At 37.0% G+C, this 14,509-nt stretch overlaps 1 long non-coding RNA gene across 1 annotated transcript in view; it reads left to right on the plus strand.

Annotated features, from left to right (window-relative positions):
- Positions 1–13,865, plus strand: part of LOC135964545 (uncharacterized) — a 70,816-nt gene extending 56,951 nt beyond the window's left edge. Inside the window, exon 3 of the long non-coding RNA XR_010577030.2 lies at positions 12,917–13,865. This is a non-coding gene — a long non-coding RNA (uncharacterized lncRNA). The remainder of the gene's footprint in view (positions 1–12,916) is intronic.
- The last annotated feature ends 644 nt before the right edge of the window (positions 13,866–14,509 follow it).

Genomic DNA, 14,509 nt, shown 5'->3' on the forward strand with positions numbered 1-14,509 from the left:
CAAACACCATGCAAATGGTCTAGAGGAATAATTAAAGCCGATGGTCAGTGATGGAAACAAATTAAACTTGGAAATGTTTACCTGTCTGGAGTAGTCTTTGTACAAATGTGTGATAAAGATAAATGTCTGTCCTTTGAACTCTATCCTCCAGTGTACACCAGCATCTAGAAGGCAGCTTAAGGTTTGTCGTGAAATGTGCTATTGGCTACTACTGTGTTTCTTAATATGTCAATGGGCTGGAATTTATTTCTCATGAGTTCATGAGTCTTCAGTGTCTTAGTTGGAACTGCCATACTGCCATATATTTCATACAATTAGCTAACTTAGTTCATAATGCTGATGAAGTGCTAGTCCAACCTCAACCACGGGAATGTTGATAAGAAAAAGAGCATTACAGATTGTTAGACTGTAGGCTCCTTGAGTGCACCAGCCTTGACTGATTCTTCCCTGACTTGGCACAAGGAATAGCACCTAGACTGTACTCTACAAAAAAGTGCTAAGTGTCTGAAAGAAAGGCGATTTTTTTAGTTCTTCTTCATGTCCACTAACCTTCTTTAAGATACTGATTGGACTTACGGGCATTGCTGAGAAGATTCCTTAGGAGGCTGTGTGAAAGCAAGCAAGGGTGGGAAACACTTGTTCTGCTCAGCCAGGTTTCACCTTGTGACCTCTACCCTAGATTCTAATGCCATCCACGTAGTTGTGTGTGTCATACTCAAAGAAAGAAAAAGAAAGAAATGGTAGGTGCAATAACATCATTGATGATTTATGTTTCAAAATATAATTTTCATCTTTAAGTTACTGCTATGTTTTACTGATGATCACCCCTTCTTACTCGATGGCTCTTTGGAGATCAGTAAGGAGATGATTGAGGAAGAATTTGTCTTCATGGACTATTAAATTTTGTAAGTTTTTTTAATGGAAAATTCCCTTCGTCTGGATGCTAACTTTCTAGTCAGTAGGGCAACCAATCGCCTATTTGTTCGAATGCCTTTGATGTGCACTAGAGAACATGAGTACAAGGGACCTAACAAACATCTGGACAAGTACATCAGTAAAGTTGTTATAGTAAAAAGTGAATCTGAAACAAAAAAGGAAGTGAGTTTGAAAAAAGCTGAACTTCCTTTTTTTTGGGTGGTGAAGAAAGTAACATGTTATACTGAGGGAGAGGGTTTGGAATGAGACAAAATTGTGTTCAGATTTTGGTCTACTATTTAATAGTTATGTAAAAAGTTTCATTAATCAAACTGAGTCTCAGCTTCTGCCTCTTTAAAATGATAATCCTTATATTAGTCATTAGGTTGTTATAAGAATTCAATGAACATCAAAGTCCTTAGCAAAATAACAATGATTGCCATAATTTAGTTCATTGTTATATCAGAGTTTTAAGTGAACATTCAGACTGCTTCAGTATGCATATTTGGGTGTCTCATTTATTTACTTATTTTCAATTTCGTTAGGTGGTTCCTCTGTCAAGGCCTCTGAATATGTTTCCATAGCAAATACTATTCTAAAAATATAGAAAAGTAGTAGGCTGTTTCATGCATTTTAATACATTGACATTCCATGTTTTTGCCTAATTAACAAATATTCAAAAATGGGTGTGGGGGAAGAGAGAGAGAGCGAGAGAACACTCTATTCTTTGGGTATGTGTGTGTGTATAAATGTGTGTATAAATACATGAGTATATATGATCAATCTTGATTATATTACAAACACATTCCCTATTGTCAGTGATTCTTTTTCTCATAATACGCATTTTTCTGTGGTTCTTTCTCATTGTGTAGTAAAAGAATAACCTTAGGCAAGTGTTTTACCTTTGTGGGTCTCAGTTTCATTATCTGAGACGTGCAGAGAGAGTGCATGGAGCAATCCCTTCCACTTCTAGAAGAAAAACATATATCCCACTTTCATAAGGTCAACGATGTTTAAGTTCCTGTTAAACATGCAGATGTTTGAATAATCCCTAGAACTGATATTAAATTAATTTCCTATTTCTAAAATTAAAGGGAAGACTTTAGTTGACACAACAAGCAGAACAATCCAATATGATGCTCAGTACTCCCTAATAAATATTTAACAGTACTCATTTCCTTATAAAGAATAATCTGGAAATATAGGGACCCCTGGTTATAAAATATTTTACAATTTAAACTAAAAAATTAAGTGACTATTATTATTTAAACTGAATTTTTGCTATCTCAGCTGAATCCTTGTACTGAGTGATAGTAGTTACATTTGTATTAGCCTAGCCCTGCAAGATGCCACAGCCAGCGTTCTCCGCATCTCTGCATATTATTTCAACTCCCTGTATCCATCATCAGAGCCTTTTCCTTTGCTTACTAAAAATGTATAAAAGGTAATCTTTCCATATATGTCTACAACTATCATGGATGACCTTCTATAACTCCAGAGATTTTGCCTAGTAATTGGATTAGGGATATAGATTTAGTTCGGCTCTTGGAAGCTGTGAGTTGGTTGCCAAATCACAAAAGAAAGGCATACCTCCCAAAAAAGCCAGTGTTGAAGAACATGGGGAGTGGGTAGACAGTTTCTGCTCCCAAAATCATAGAATTAGGGGACATTTGATTATCCTTGGATATATACTTTATCAAATAAATGTACAGTTGGTGAGAACACAGATAAAAACGGTCACCTTGAAAATTCAAATAAATTCCAGTCATCAACATTGAAGATAATTTGATTGCAATGATGAATAAATCTAAAGGAATCGTGTATTAGTCAGAAGTGCAGATCAAACAAAGAAGGACAAAGGAAGGTCACCAAGGCAGATACCAGCAAAGCTCATCTAAGCACTGTCTCAAGAAAAGTAAATATTGACTCTTAGACTTTTAGTATAGTTCCATTGCAAGTCCCTCCTGATGCTCTATTACAGGAGGTAAGAAGATATGATCTCCATTGAGGTTTATCTCCTCCTCTACTCAAACTACCATAACTACAAGATATCCTCCCTAACTTCCATTCAGCTTGAAGAATCCAGTTGCCTCAGAAGGATTATGGCAATGAGAATGCAAATAAAAATTTTCTAGGCAATACTCAATTTCAAATTTCAAAGCATATGTTTGAAACACTAGACAAAGTCTTTGATTTCCTCAGAGAACAGAGGTGGCCACAGAACGCTATTTTTTAGGGTAATCCTTGCTGCAGCAGCCAAATTTGGAGACACAATACAATATATTTTATTTCTTATGCAATAATCCAAGGAAGTGGGTCTGATTCGTGGACAGCTTTTTTCTATGTGGTGACTCAGGTTCTCAGGCTCCTTCCATTCTGGGACTCTTCAGTTCTCTAGAGCCTTGGAATCCAGTAGCTAAAAGGGAAAACAGAAATTGAAAAATTCTTATCTGCTTCTTATAAATCCTGGCATAGAAATAAGATACATCATTTCTATTAATATTCAGTTGGCAAGAATTAGTCACATACCCTCAACTAGATATAAAAGGGGACTTGGAAACTCAGTCCCCGGTTATATAGCCTCATCCCACCAATAATTCCAAACTATGGCAAGAAAACCATGATATTTTGGTGGACAGCTGGCATCTCTACCACTAATGACCATGTAGGCTTGGGCCCTCAGAGAAAGTCAACACGTACCCATTTTCCGTCTGTGGCTCTGGAAGGTGATGATATTTAGTGATGATATTCCCCATATTAAATGAGGTAGTAGCAGTCAAAAAGAAATGGCAGTGTAGCTTATCTAGGGAAAGCAGTTCAAAGACATCCCCTTCCCACCAGCATCCTCCTCTGAAGTTTCCTGTGCTTCAGAGTGACGTGGAGAGCATGCAAAAATTTTCCTGTGTACCTACCAACCCTCCTCCAGAGAGGCACAAATGTAATGGAAAGAATGATGACAAGGTCCTGGATATAAGATGAAAGGAAGTCAGGGAATGCTGCCAGTAGCCATTCAAAGGGAACAAGTGGGAATGGGGCCATTTCAGCAGATGCCAGCAATGTAGAAAATGATGACCGAGGACCAGATAAGTCAACTTCCTTAGGTTTAGAAATAAGTAAAAAAAGGTTTAGAAATGGGCGCAGCACACCCACATGGCACATGTATACATATGTAACAAACTTGCACATTGTGCACATGTACCCTAGAACTTAAAGTATAATAATAATAAAAAAAGAAATAAGCAAAAGAAAAAAGAAAAGGAGAATAATTTTGGATCATTCTGAGTCTACCTTCAACTGAGTATATTTACTCTGAATTGTCAGAAATGGATTCTGCTACCAGGCATAATGAGACTCAAGCTAGAAATTAAGGACGATTAAATAAAGTTACGTTTTTGAGGAACATATTCAAGATTATAGTTTGAGATTTAGTCACTACTACATGTGTGACTAAACTATTTTCTTAGTGTGGTTGCATACACCCCAAGAAATTTTTAGTTTTTAATATTCTTACCAAGCTTCACTGTCTACTCTGAATATATACAGTGGTCGGGATATACATAGTGTAATATTTATCATGTAAAGTTTCATGTAACACAAGTTATCATATTTATGTTTACATACTTATATTTCTCTGTGTAAAATAGTTAACTAAATAACCACATTTTAAAAGATATTTAAGTCAGTTACTACCTTATGTCCAGTGGTGTTCTATACTCTGAAGATATAGCAATGAGTTACACAGACAAAAGCCTCTGCCATCAAGGAATTTACCTTCTAATAAATAAGCAGAATTTGCATTCTAATAAATAAGAAAGTTGACAACGTAAGTAAAATATAGAGTTACATCATATGATGATAAGGGCTATAGAAAAAAATATAAAGCAGAGAAGGTAAGAGGTAATGGGGTCAGGGTAAGGAGACATTGAATTTTATTTAATTTGATCTATGTAATTTTTATTTTATTATAAATAGACAAATTATAATTGTATATATTTACGAGGTACAAAGTGATGTTACGATACATGAATATAAGTGTGGAATGAATAAATCAAACTAATTCATATATATTCATCACCTCACATACTTTTTTGTGGTGAGAACATTTGAAATTTACTCTCTTAGCAATTTTTAAACATACAATACATTATTATGAACTATAGTCACCATGCTGTGCAACAGATCTGAAAAACCTCATTCATCTTATCTGACTGAAACTTTGTCCCCTTTGACCCCATCTCCCCAACCCTAACCCCTGGCCTCTGGTAACCACCATTCTACTCTCTATTTTTGTTTTCAATTGTTCTGCATTTCACATACAAGTGAGATTGTGTGGTATTTGTCCTCCTGTGCCTGGCTTATTTCACTTAGCGTAATGTCCTCCAGGTTTATCTATGTTGTCACAAATGACAACATTTCCTCCCTCTTTTTTAAAGTGGAATAATATTTTATTGTGTATGCATACCATATTTTTTTAAACCATGCATCTGTTGATAGACACAGGCTTATTCCATATTGATTATTGAGAACGCAGATATCTCTTCAACATACAGATTTCAAATTCTCAGTTTTCAGAGGTACCTTTATACAGTTTTCCATAAATGGTTGTACTAATTTACATTCCACCAACAGTACCCAAGAATTCCCTTGTCTTGATGGGATCTAAGTAAACTAAAGAGCTTCTGCACAGCAAAAGAAACTATCATCAGAGTGAACAGGCAACCTACAGAATGGGAGAAAAATGTTTAATATACCCACCTGACAAAGGTCTAATATCCAGAATTTACAAGGAAATTAAATTTACAAGAAAAAACCCATCAAAAAGTGGACAAATGATATGAATAAACCCTTCTCAAAAGAAGACATTTATGTGGCCAAGAAACATTTAAAAAAAGCTCAGCAACACTGATCATCAGAGAAATGCAAATCAATACCAGAATGAGATACCATCTCAAACCAATCAGAATGGTGATTATTAAAAAGTCAGGAAATAATAGATGCCGGTGAGGCTGTAGATAATTAGAATTGCTTTTACACTGTTGGCAGGAATGTAAATTATTTCGACCATTGTGGAAGACAGTATGGTGATTCCTCAAGGATCTAGAACCAGAAATACCGTATGACCCAGCAATCCCATTACTGGGGATATACCCAAAGGAACATAAATCATTCTACTATAAAGACACATGCCCAAGTGTGTTTACTGCAGCACTATTTACAATAGCAAAGATGTGGAACCAACCCAAATACCTATCAATGATATACTGGATAAAGAAAATGTGGTGCACATACACCATGGAATACTGTGCAGCCATTAAAAAGGATTAAGATCATGTCCTTTGCAGGCACATGGATGAAGCTGGAAGCCATCATCCTCAGCACACTAACACAGGAACAAAAAACCAAATACTGCACATTCTCACTTATAAATGGGAGTTGAACAATGAGAACCCATGGACACAGAGAGGGGAATAACACACACCGAGGCCTGTTAGGGGATGGGGGGTGAGAGGAGGGAAGTTAGAAGGTGGGTCAATAGGTGCAGCAAACCACCATGACACGTGTATACCTATCTAACAAACCTGCATGTTCTGCACATGTATCCCTTTTTTTTAAGAAATAAAAAAAAGAATTCACTTGTCTCCATGTCCTTACCAACTCTTGTTATCTTTTGTCATTTTGATAACAGCCACTCTGACAAGTGTAAGGTGATAGATAGCTCATTGTGGTTATAATTTGCATTTCACTAATTATTAGTGATGGTGAGATTTTTTTCATCTATCTGTTGGCCATTTGTATGCCTTCTTTCTGAGAAATATCTATTCAGGTTCTTTGCCCAAATTTTAATTGGGTTATTTGTTTTCTTGTTATTGAGTTGTTTAAGTACCTTATATATTTTGGACATTAATCATTCATCAGATATATGGCTTGCAAATATTTTCTACCATTCCTAGATTGTCTCTTTACTAATTTTTTTCCTTTGCTGTGCAGACACTTTTTTGCTTTTGTTTGTTTTTTCATATTATTGTTTATTATTTCACATTTGTTTATTTTTTCTCATTGTTGACTGAGCTTTTGGGGTCAGATTCCAAAAAAAATCATTGTCCAGACCTATGTCATGTAACATTTTCTCTATGATTTTTTCTAGTAGTTTTACAGTTTCAGGTCTAACACTTATGTTTTTAATCAATTTTGAGTTAATTTTTGTATGTTGTGTAAGATAAGGGTCTAATTTCATTGTTCTACCGGTCTATATCCAATTTTCCCAGCACGTTTTATTGAAGAGACTTTCCTTTTTCCATCTTGTGTTCTTGGCACACTTTTGTCAAAAATCAATTGATTGTAAATGTGTTGGTTCATTTCTGGACTCTCTATTCTGTTCCATTATTCAATGTGTCTATGTGCATGCCCATATTATGCTGGTTTAATTATTATAGCTTTGTAATATAGTTTGAAATCAGGTAGAGTGATGCCTTCATCTTTGTATTTTTTTGTTCAAAATTGGCTTGTCTATTCAGGGGTGTGTGTGTGTGTGTGTGTGTGTGTGTGTGTGAGAGAGAGAGAGAGAGAGAGAGAGAGAGATTCCGTCTGAAATTTGAGATTCTTTTTTCTACTTCTGAGAAAAATGACATTGAAATTTTATAGGGATTGCATTGAAACTGTAGATTGCCTTGGGTAGTATGGACATTTTAACAATGTTAATTATTCCAACTCATAAACATGGAATATCTTTCCATTTCTTGTGTCTTTCATTTCTTTCATCAATGTTTTAGAGGTTTTAGTGGACCAGTCTTTCACCTCTGATGGGGTTTGGTTTTGTGTCCCACCCAAATCTCATGTCAAGTTGTAATCCCTAGAACTAGAGGAGGGGCCTGGTAGAAGGTGATTAGATCATGGGGGTAGTTTCTAGTGGTTTAGCACCATCCCCCAGTGCTGTTTGTTTAAAAGTGTGTAGCACCTCCCCTATCTCTCTTTTTCCCCTGGCTCTGGTCATGTGAAGACTTGCTTTGCTTCCCCTTTGCCTTCTACCATGATTCTAAGTTTCTTGAGGCCTCCCCAACTGTGCTCCCTGTACAGCCTGCAGAACTGTGAGTCAATTAAACCTTTCTTCTTCATAAATTACCCAGTCTCAGTCTCAGGTAAACCTTTCTTCTTCATAAATTACCCAGGCAGCATGAGAAAAAATTAATACAACCTCATTTGTTAAGCTTATTCTAAGTATTTTTTCGCTAGCTATTGTAAGTGGAATTGTTTTCTTGATTTCGGTTTCAAATAGTTTGTTGTTAGTGTATAAAAATACTACTAATTCTTGTCTGTTAGTTTTTATCCTGCAAACTTACTGTATTCATTTATTAGTTCTAGCAGTTTTGTGGTGGAATCTTTAGGATTATCTACATGTAAAATCATGTCATCAGAAAACAGAGACAATTTCACTTCTTTCTTTTCTATTTGGATGTATTTTATTTCTTTCTCTTGCCTGATTGTTCTGGCAAGGACTTCCAGTACTGTGTTGAATAGAAGTGGCAAGAGTGGACATCCTTGTCATCAGTGTTAAGTATAATGTTAGTTATGGGCTGTCATATATAGCTTTAAATGAGTTGAGGTACATTCCTTCTGTATGTAATTTGTTGAGAGTTTATTATGAAAAAATATTTAATTTTTTCAAATGGTTTTTCTGTATCTAAATGAGATAATCATATCATTTTTGTCCTTCATTCAGTTAATGTGATGTATCACAGTTACTGATTTGTATATGCTGAACTATCCTTGCTTCCCCAGTATAAATCCTGCTTGATCATGGTGAATGATCCTTTTAATGTAAGATTGAATTAAATTTGCTAATATTTTTGTTGAGTATTTTTGCAACTGTAATTCATCAGGGATATTGGCATGTAATTTTCTTTTCTTTTCATGTCCCTGTCTGGCTTTGATATCAGGGAATGTGGCCTCATGTAATGAGTTTGGAAGTATTCTTTCCTCTTTTACGTTTTGAAATAATTTGAGAAGGATTGATACTAGTTCTGAAATATTTGGTAGAATTATTCAGTTAAGCTATTAAGTCCTAGGCTTTTCTTTGATGAAAGACTTTTTATTACATATTCAATCTCCCTACTCATTGTTGGACTATTTAAATTTTCTATTTCTTTATAATTTAGTCTTCATAGGTTCTTTCTAAAAAGTTTTCCACTTCTTCTGGGTTATCCAATTTGTTGATGTATAGTTATTCACAGTGATCTTTTATGATCATTTGTATTTCTGTGGTATCAATCTTCAGGGTCACAGGGTATATTCCCTGGCTGAGCATTACTGCTATTTGTGTTTTTCAGTTGGGCAAGGCTGCAGGCTGTGCTTGCAGAAGTTAAGCACTCTGAGGCTAGGCAGAGTCACTGCTCAAAACATGCGTCCAAAGGCTATGCTCTGTAGCCATGCATATTTGAAGCTTTCCTCCTTGCCTGAGTGGGGCTTTGAAATGGGCTCTGAGTCTGGGTCGGGCCACTGTTTGAACTCAGAGGTTGGGCAGGTCTAGCCCTTAAGCTCTGCAGAAATGCATGTAACAGGACTCTCCCTTCCTGGGTGGGGCCTTGGAATAGGCTTTGGAACTGGGCCAAGCTACTGCTTGGTCTAGGCAGGACTCACTCCTGTGCTCTACAGAAGGGCACTATAGAGGGTGTCTCCTAGCTTGGGTGGAGCTTTGGGGTGGGCAGTGAGTCTGGGCCAGGCTGCTGATTGGACTCCCAGGCCAGGCACTAGCCCCTATGCTCTACAGAAATGTGTTGTGACTGTGTCTTTTTGCCTGGGTGGGGATCTGCTGTAGGCTCTGAGACTAGGTGTGGAGGCTGGCTGCCTAGGGCTCTCTAGCCAGGTTGAACGTCCTGCTATACTTCTGGGAGCCACCAGCTTGGTTTTGGGGGTGAGCTCTGCTGTTGGCTGGGATGGCATCACCGGTGGAAACAAAGGGCTATCATCAAGATCCTTGAGCCTCCTTTTTGTGTTTCTATCTGATCCCAGGTGGTCTAGTCCCGTTGTTACACCCAGTGTTCCCTTTGAGGTGAGATGGAGATGAGCTCCCTGACAAGTGTCCCTGAATACTGAGAAGCTGGATGACTACCTCTAGAGCTCTTTACTCACTATGGAAACTGTTGATTCAGGGGATCTTCCATATGTGTTGTGTTGTCTTAAAGGAGGGAAATGATGATGTAGTCAAAGTGAAATCATTCCTCTTATCTTATGATATAATTTTATTTAGTTCTATGGTTTACACTCAGTCTTAGTCCTAAGTTTTTGGGTTTTCACAAAGTTCTTTTCATCTGAGGATAATTGCTAACTGAAATATCTGTGGGAGAAAGTGAAGCCTGGGACCTCAGATTCAGTCATCTTGCTGATGTGACTCCTCTGATGTTGCATTTTAAACAGGGATGTGAATAAAGCTTCACTGAGAAGTCCAAAAACTGCTGAGGGAGCAAGATATAAGGATAAATGAGGAAAAGTACCCTGGATAGAGTGAGCATGTTTGGTGTGTTTGAGGAAGAGTGCAGGGTCAGGGTAGCCCAAGCAAAGTGCATGAGGCAGATAGCAGGAGGTGAGTTGAGACAGATTATATGGAGTAGAGTAAATATTGTCAACCCTTGAAGAGAACTGAACAGAATTAATTGGCCTTCAAATTATCTTCATTAGGCTTATGAATTTATTTAATGTGAGTCTGTCTCAGAAGATAGTCCTCCTCAAGCTATAGTCAAAATCAGTTTTTTGAGGCTGCATGGATGTTGCAGGTGTTAGATTACAGTGCATTTTGCATGGTGCCACCAGCCTGTGAAGACCCTGGAAGCCCTCTGGCTGTGTTGTCAGGGTGATCCATCACTGGCTATTCCCTCTCCTGCTGAATGGTCATGCACACAGCATATGCCAATTGGGCCACTCCCTCAATGGCCAGCCCAGTCCCTCCTCTTCAACACATAGTGTAGGGAAAAAGTACAACCCGCATATACACACAAAACAGATGCATCATCACCCCACAAAGGCAATTGGGTGGAGCAGTCTTTGTTACCTTTTGGTACACAACTCCCACCATACTCTCTTGTTGCTTTTTTTACTCTTCAGTGTTTCCCTTGATACTCACCTTGAACCGACTTAACCTGAATAAAAGTCCTGGTGAAAGCAAATGTAAAGGAAGTACATGGGGTAATTTGTGACTCTACCCAATATCCTCGCTTGGCCTGAGCACCCTGCCAAGGGTCCCAGAAATGTAGCTTTGAAATTTGCATAGCGCGTAGAACATGGACCTGAAAGCAAACAGACTGAGAATTAAATACTGATTTTTCCCATATAGGAGAATCACAATTTCTGTACACAATATTTTATTTCCACAATGGGTGCAAAATACGCTTGCTAAAAAGATCCAAAGGCAGATTCTATTTTTCAAACTTCATTATCCTGCTTTATAATCTTCTAATGTAGAATGCAATTTGTTTATCTCATCGATATTAATGTGTTTTATATCTTTGATCAAATTGTGTATGTTGAGATGAGTTCTTAAATTTCTGTTTACTTTCTGGATTAAATCTTACCACATAAAGAATTATCTCCTTTGTGAACAAATGTGTCAAAATCAACTTGGATCTGCTTGATGGTTCTCACACCTTCAGCGTTCATAAGACAACATTTTTATGTCACCAGATATAACCCAGATGGTACATATTAATTTATATATGGATATTGAAAAAAATGTATGGTTTCCATCTGAGGTCTTTTAAGTATGATTTTTAAATTGATGCAAATATTGCTTTTTTTTTCAACTTGCACTGTAATACAGTCAAAATATGGCTCCCAGGTGAATGAACAATTATCTGTTTCATTTGGCATCATTCTTGTATTTCTGAGCCATGACTTCTGAATGAATGTATGTCTTTTCAGACCTGGTTTCAACTGGCTGAAGAGCATTTTGATAGTGTCAGGTAACTCTCATTACACTGAAAGACAGTGCTGATAAGATAAATTTAGAACATCTTTCATCTCATTTTCAATATTAACAACTGTCGTATAGTCTTGCCAGCAAACGTAAATGTGTGATAAAGTTTAGACATTTTAATGCTTTAGTCTCTCCTGTTTTGATAAATATTAGACATAAGGTGGTACTGAAACACCATCCCAAGATCTCTAGGTTTTCAGGAAAAAATGGTTCATCATAAGCTCATTATAAAACTGTATACAAAAGAAATTGTAGGGCCAATTCAATAAACAAATCTGAGATTTTGGTCTTCTGTTATCCTTTCCTTCATTCCAGGAAGAGTCTAAAGTATACTGTTCAAAAGTAACAATATGAACATTTTGTAATGGTCTTTGAGTATATCTTTCAAAAGAGATCTGATAAGGATTACTACAGAAAAAATACTTTCTTCACATTTCTCTTCTTCTGCTTCCATCTCTTCCTTTTTCTTTTCTATATTATTCTGCTTTAGCCTATTGTTACTTAATGGACATCAATACCAGCATCCTCTTTGTGTATTTTAATCATGCATGGATAAATAGACACACTTCAGTGGCCAGAAATTTTCACAAATTAGAATAGAATTAATATGCTAAGATTCCCACTTACTCATCCAAAATAATATGTGAATATCATAAGCATTGTTCAAAACATATCTTTGAACATAGAATAGAGGTCAGTTTAGCAACACCATCCCCTACCAACCTTCTGTTGTGAAACTTAATTAATTTACATTTGGCTTTCCTTATTGTTTTGCATACAAATTAGAATGCTTAAAGCCTCCAACAAACTTGGTCACTGAGTCAAAGTAAGAAAGGAAGATGAGAAAATAGAGAAATTGCTCAGCAGACCATATACATTCCTTAAAAGAATTATGTGTTCAGCTATGTATCCAGTATGCACAAAGCTGCCCAAACAGACCAGTCATCCATTCCTATAATGTTTAACATTCTCTTTTATAGTTGCATAAAAACACAAGGACAATCTCTTACCTTTCCTTTCTCTGTTCTCTCTCCCCAGGAAGGGAAGAAAAACAAAAAACAAAAAACAAACAAAAAAACCAAGCAAAACATGGACACTACACAAGAACACAGTCTCCCAGAATTCCCCATAATTCACTGTGGAAGCAGGAAAGCTGCTGTAAAGAGCACAGGTGCTGAGAGGAGAAAGCAATGCTGTGCTACATGCAGAACAGATAAGTATATGCCTTGTCCCAAACCAATATCACATGCTATCACATAGGAGAGGAAGCCACACCTCTGAGGTGCCACTGAATCCTTCTAGGTGAAAACAATTCCTCTTACTTTAGCCTGCTGAGGCTTTCACTGCAGAAGTTGGGCACAGGTCCAGACACCAATACCAGAGTGAAAACACAGTGCTCCTCCCAACCCAGTCCCTTTGGACTCAACCACTTTGGGGTAGGCAGATACTAAGATAGTACCCAGTAATCCTTGCCTCTTGGCATTCATGCCCATGTGTAATACCCTCTCCTTGAGTGAGGGCTGGACATAGTGACTTGTGTCTAACCAATAGAAAATGGCAAAGATAATGGATGTCACTTCTATGATGAGGCTACAAAATATTGTGACTTCTGTTTTGCCATCAGACTTTTATTTCCTTAATTTTCATGCTCTGATAAAGCAAGTTGCCATGTAGAGACACCCACATAACAAGAAACTGGGATGGCCTCTGGCCAATAGCCAGCAAGAAACCAAGACCCTCAGCTTGACACCCTGCAAAAAAGTGAGCTCCTCGGCCTAACAGCCTGTAAGAAACTGAATCTTGCCAGTATCACTGAACTTGGAAAAAGATCTTTCCTCTGTTGAGCCTTCTGATTACACCACAGCCCTGGCTGATACTTTGATTGAAGCCTTTTGGAAAACTCTAATGCAGTGGATCCAGAGAAGTTCTGCCCAAATTTCCAACCTACAAAAACTGTGAGATAATAAAGGTGTATTGTTGTAAGCCACTAAATTTGTGATAATTTGTTTCACAATAGTAGATAACTAATACACTTCCCAACAGGGTACTTCCAGAATTCCTGTTCTGCTTGTGAATGAAGTCCCAGCAGTCTGACTCACCAGTTAGCATAGCCCATTTCAGGCTGAGCTGGTACCTTACAACAATACATCTACTAACTCCTTTCCAAGAGGCAAGACTACAGAAAATGTTTTGTATTATCTGGGTGTTTCATTTTTCTACACTCTCCTTTCCTCAAGAAAAACTGAGAATTAACTGAAGAAATTTTTTTACATCTTTAATTTGTGCCAGGGGTGTAGCCAGAGAATTGAAAGCTTCAAGTCATAGAATAAACAAAGTGCATAAAAGTCCAGATGCTGCACCTCTCAAAACTACTTTACTTTATGTTCATTTTCTTTCAGGATAAGAACCACTTTATTTAAGTTGTATCATGAAATTAGTAATTTAAAATATTTATAAGGATTAACTAATTACCGATTATTATTGATAAAACCTAATGGCTATGTTTACACTAGTAAAATGTGCTCTTCTATTTTAACTGGACAACATATGCATAGGATGTAACTGACAAGTTTTTCCCTCATATTATTTAAAATGCATTTTTTTTTTTCAAAGTAAAACTTGATTTCCAAG

Source organism: Macaca fascicularis, chromosome 8 (genome assembly GCF_037993035.2).
Source record: "Macaca fascicularis isolate 582-1 chromosome 8, T2T-MFA8v1.1".
Classification (NCBI taxonomy): domain Eukaryota; kingdom Metazoa; phylum Chordata; class Mammalia; order Primates; family Cercopithecidae; genus Macaca; species Macaca fascicularis.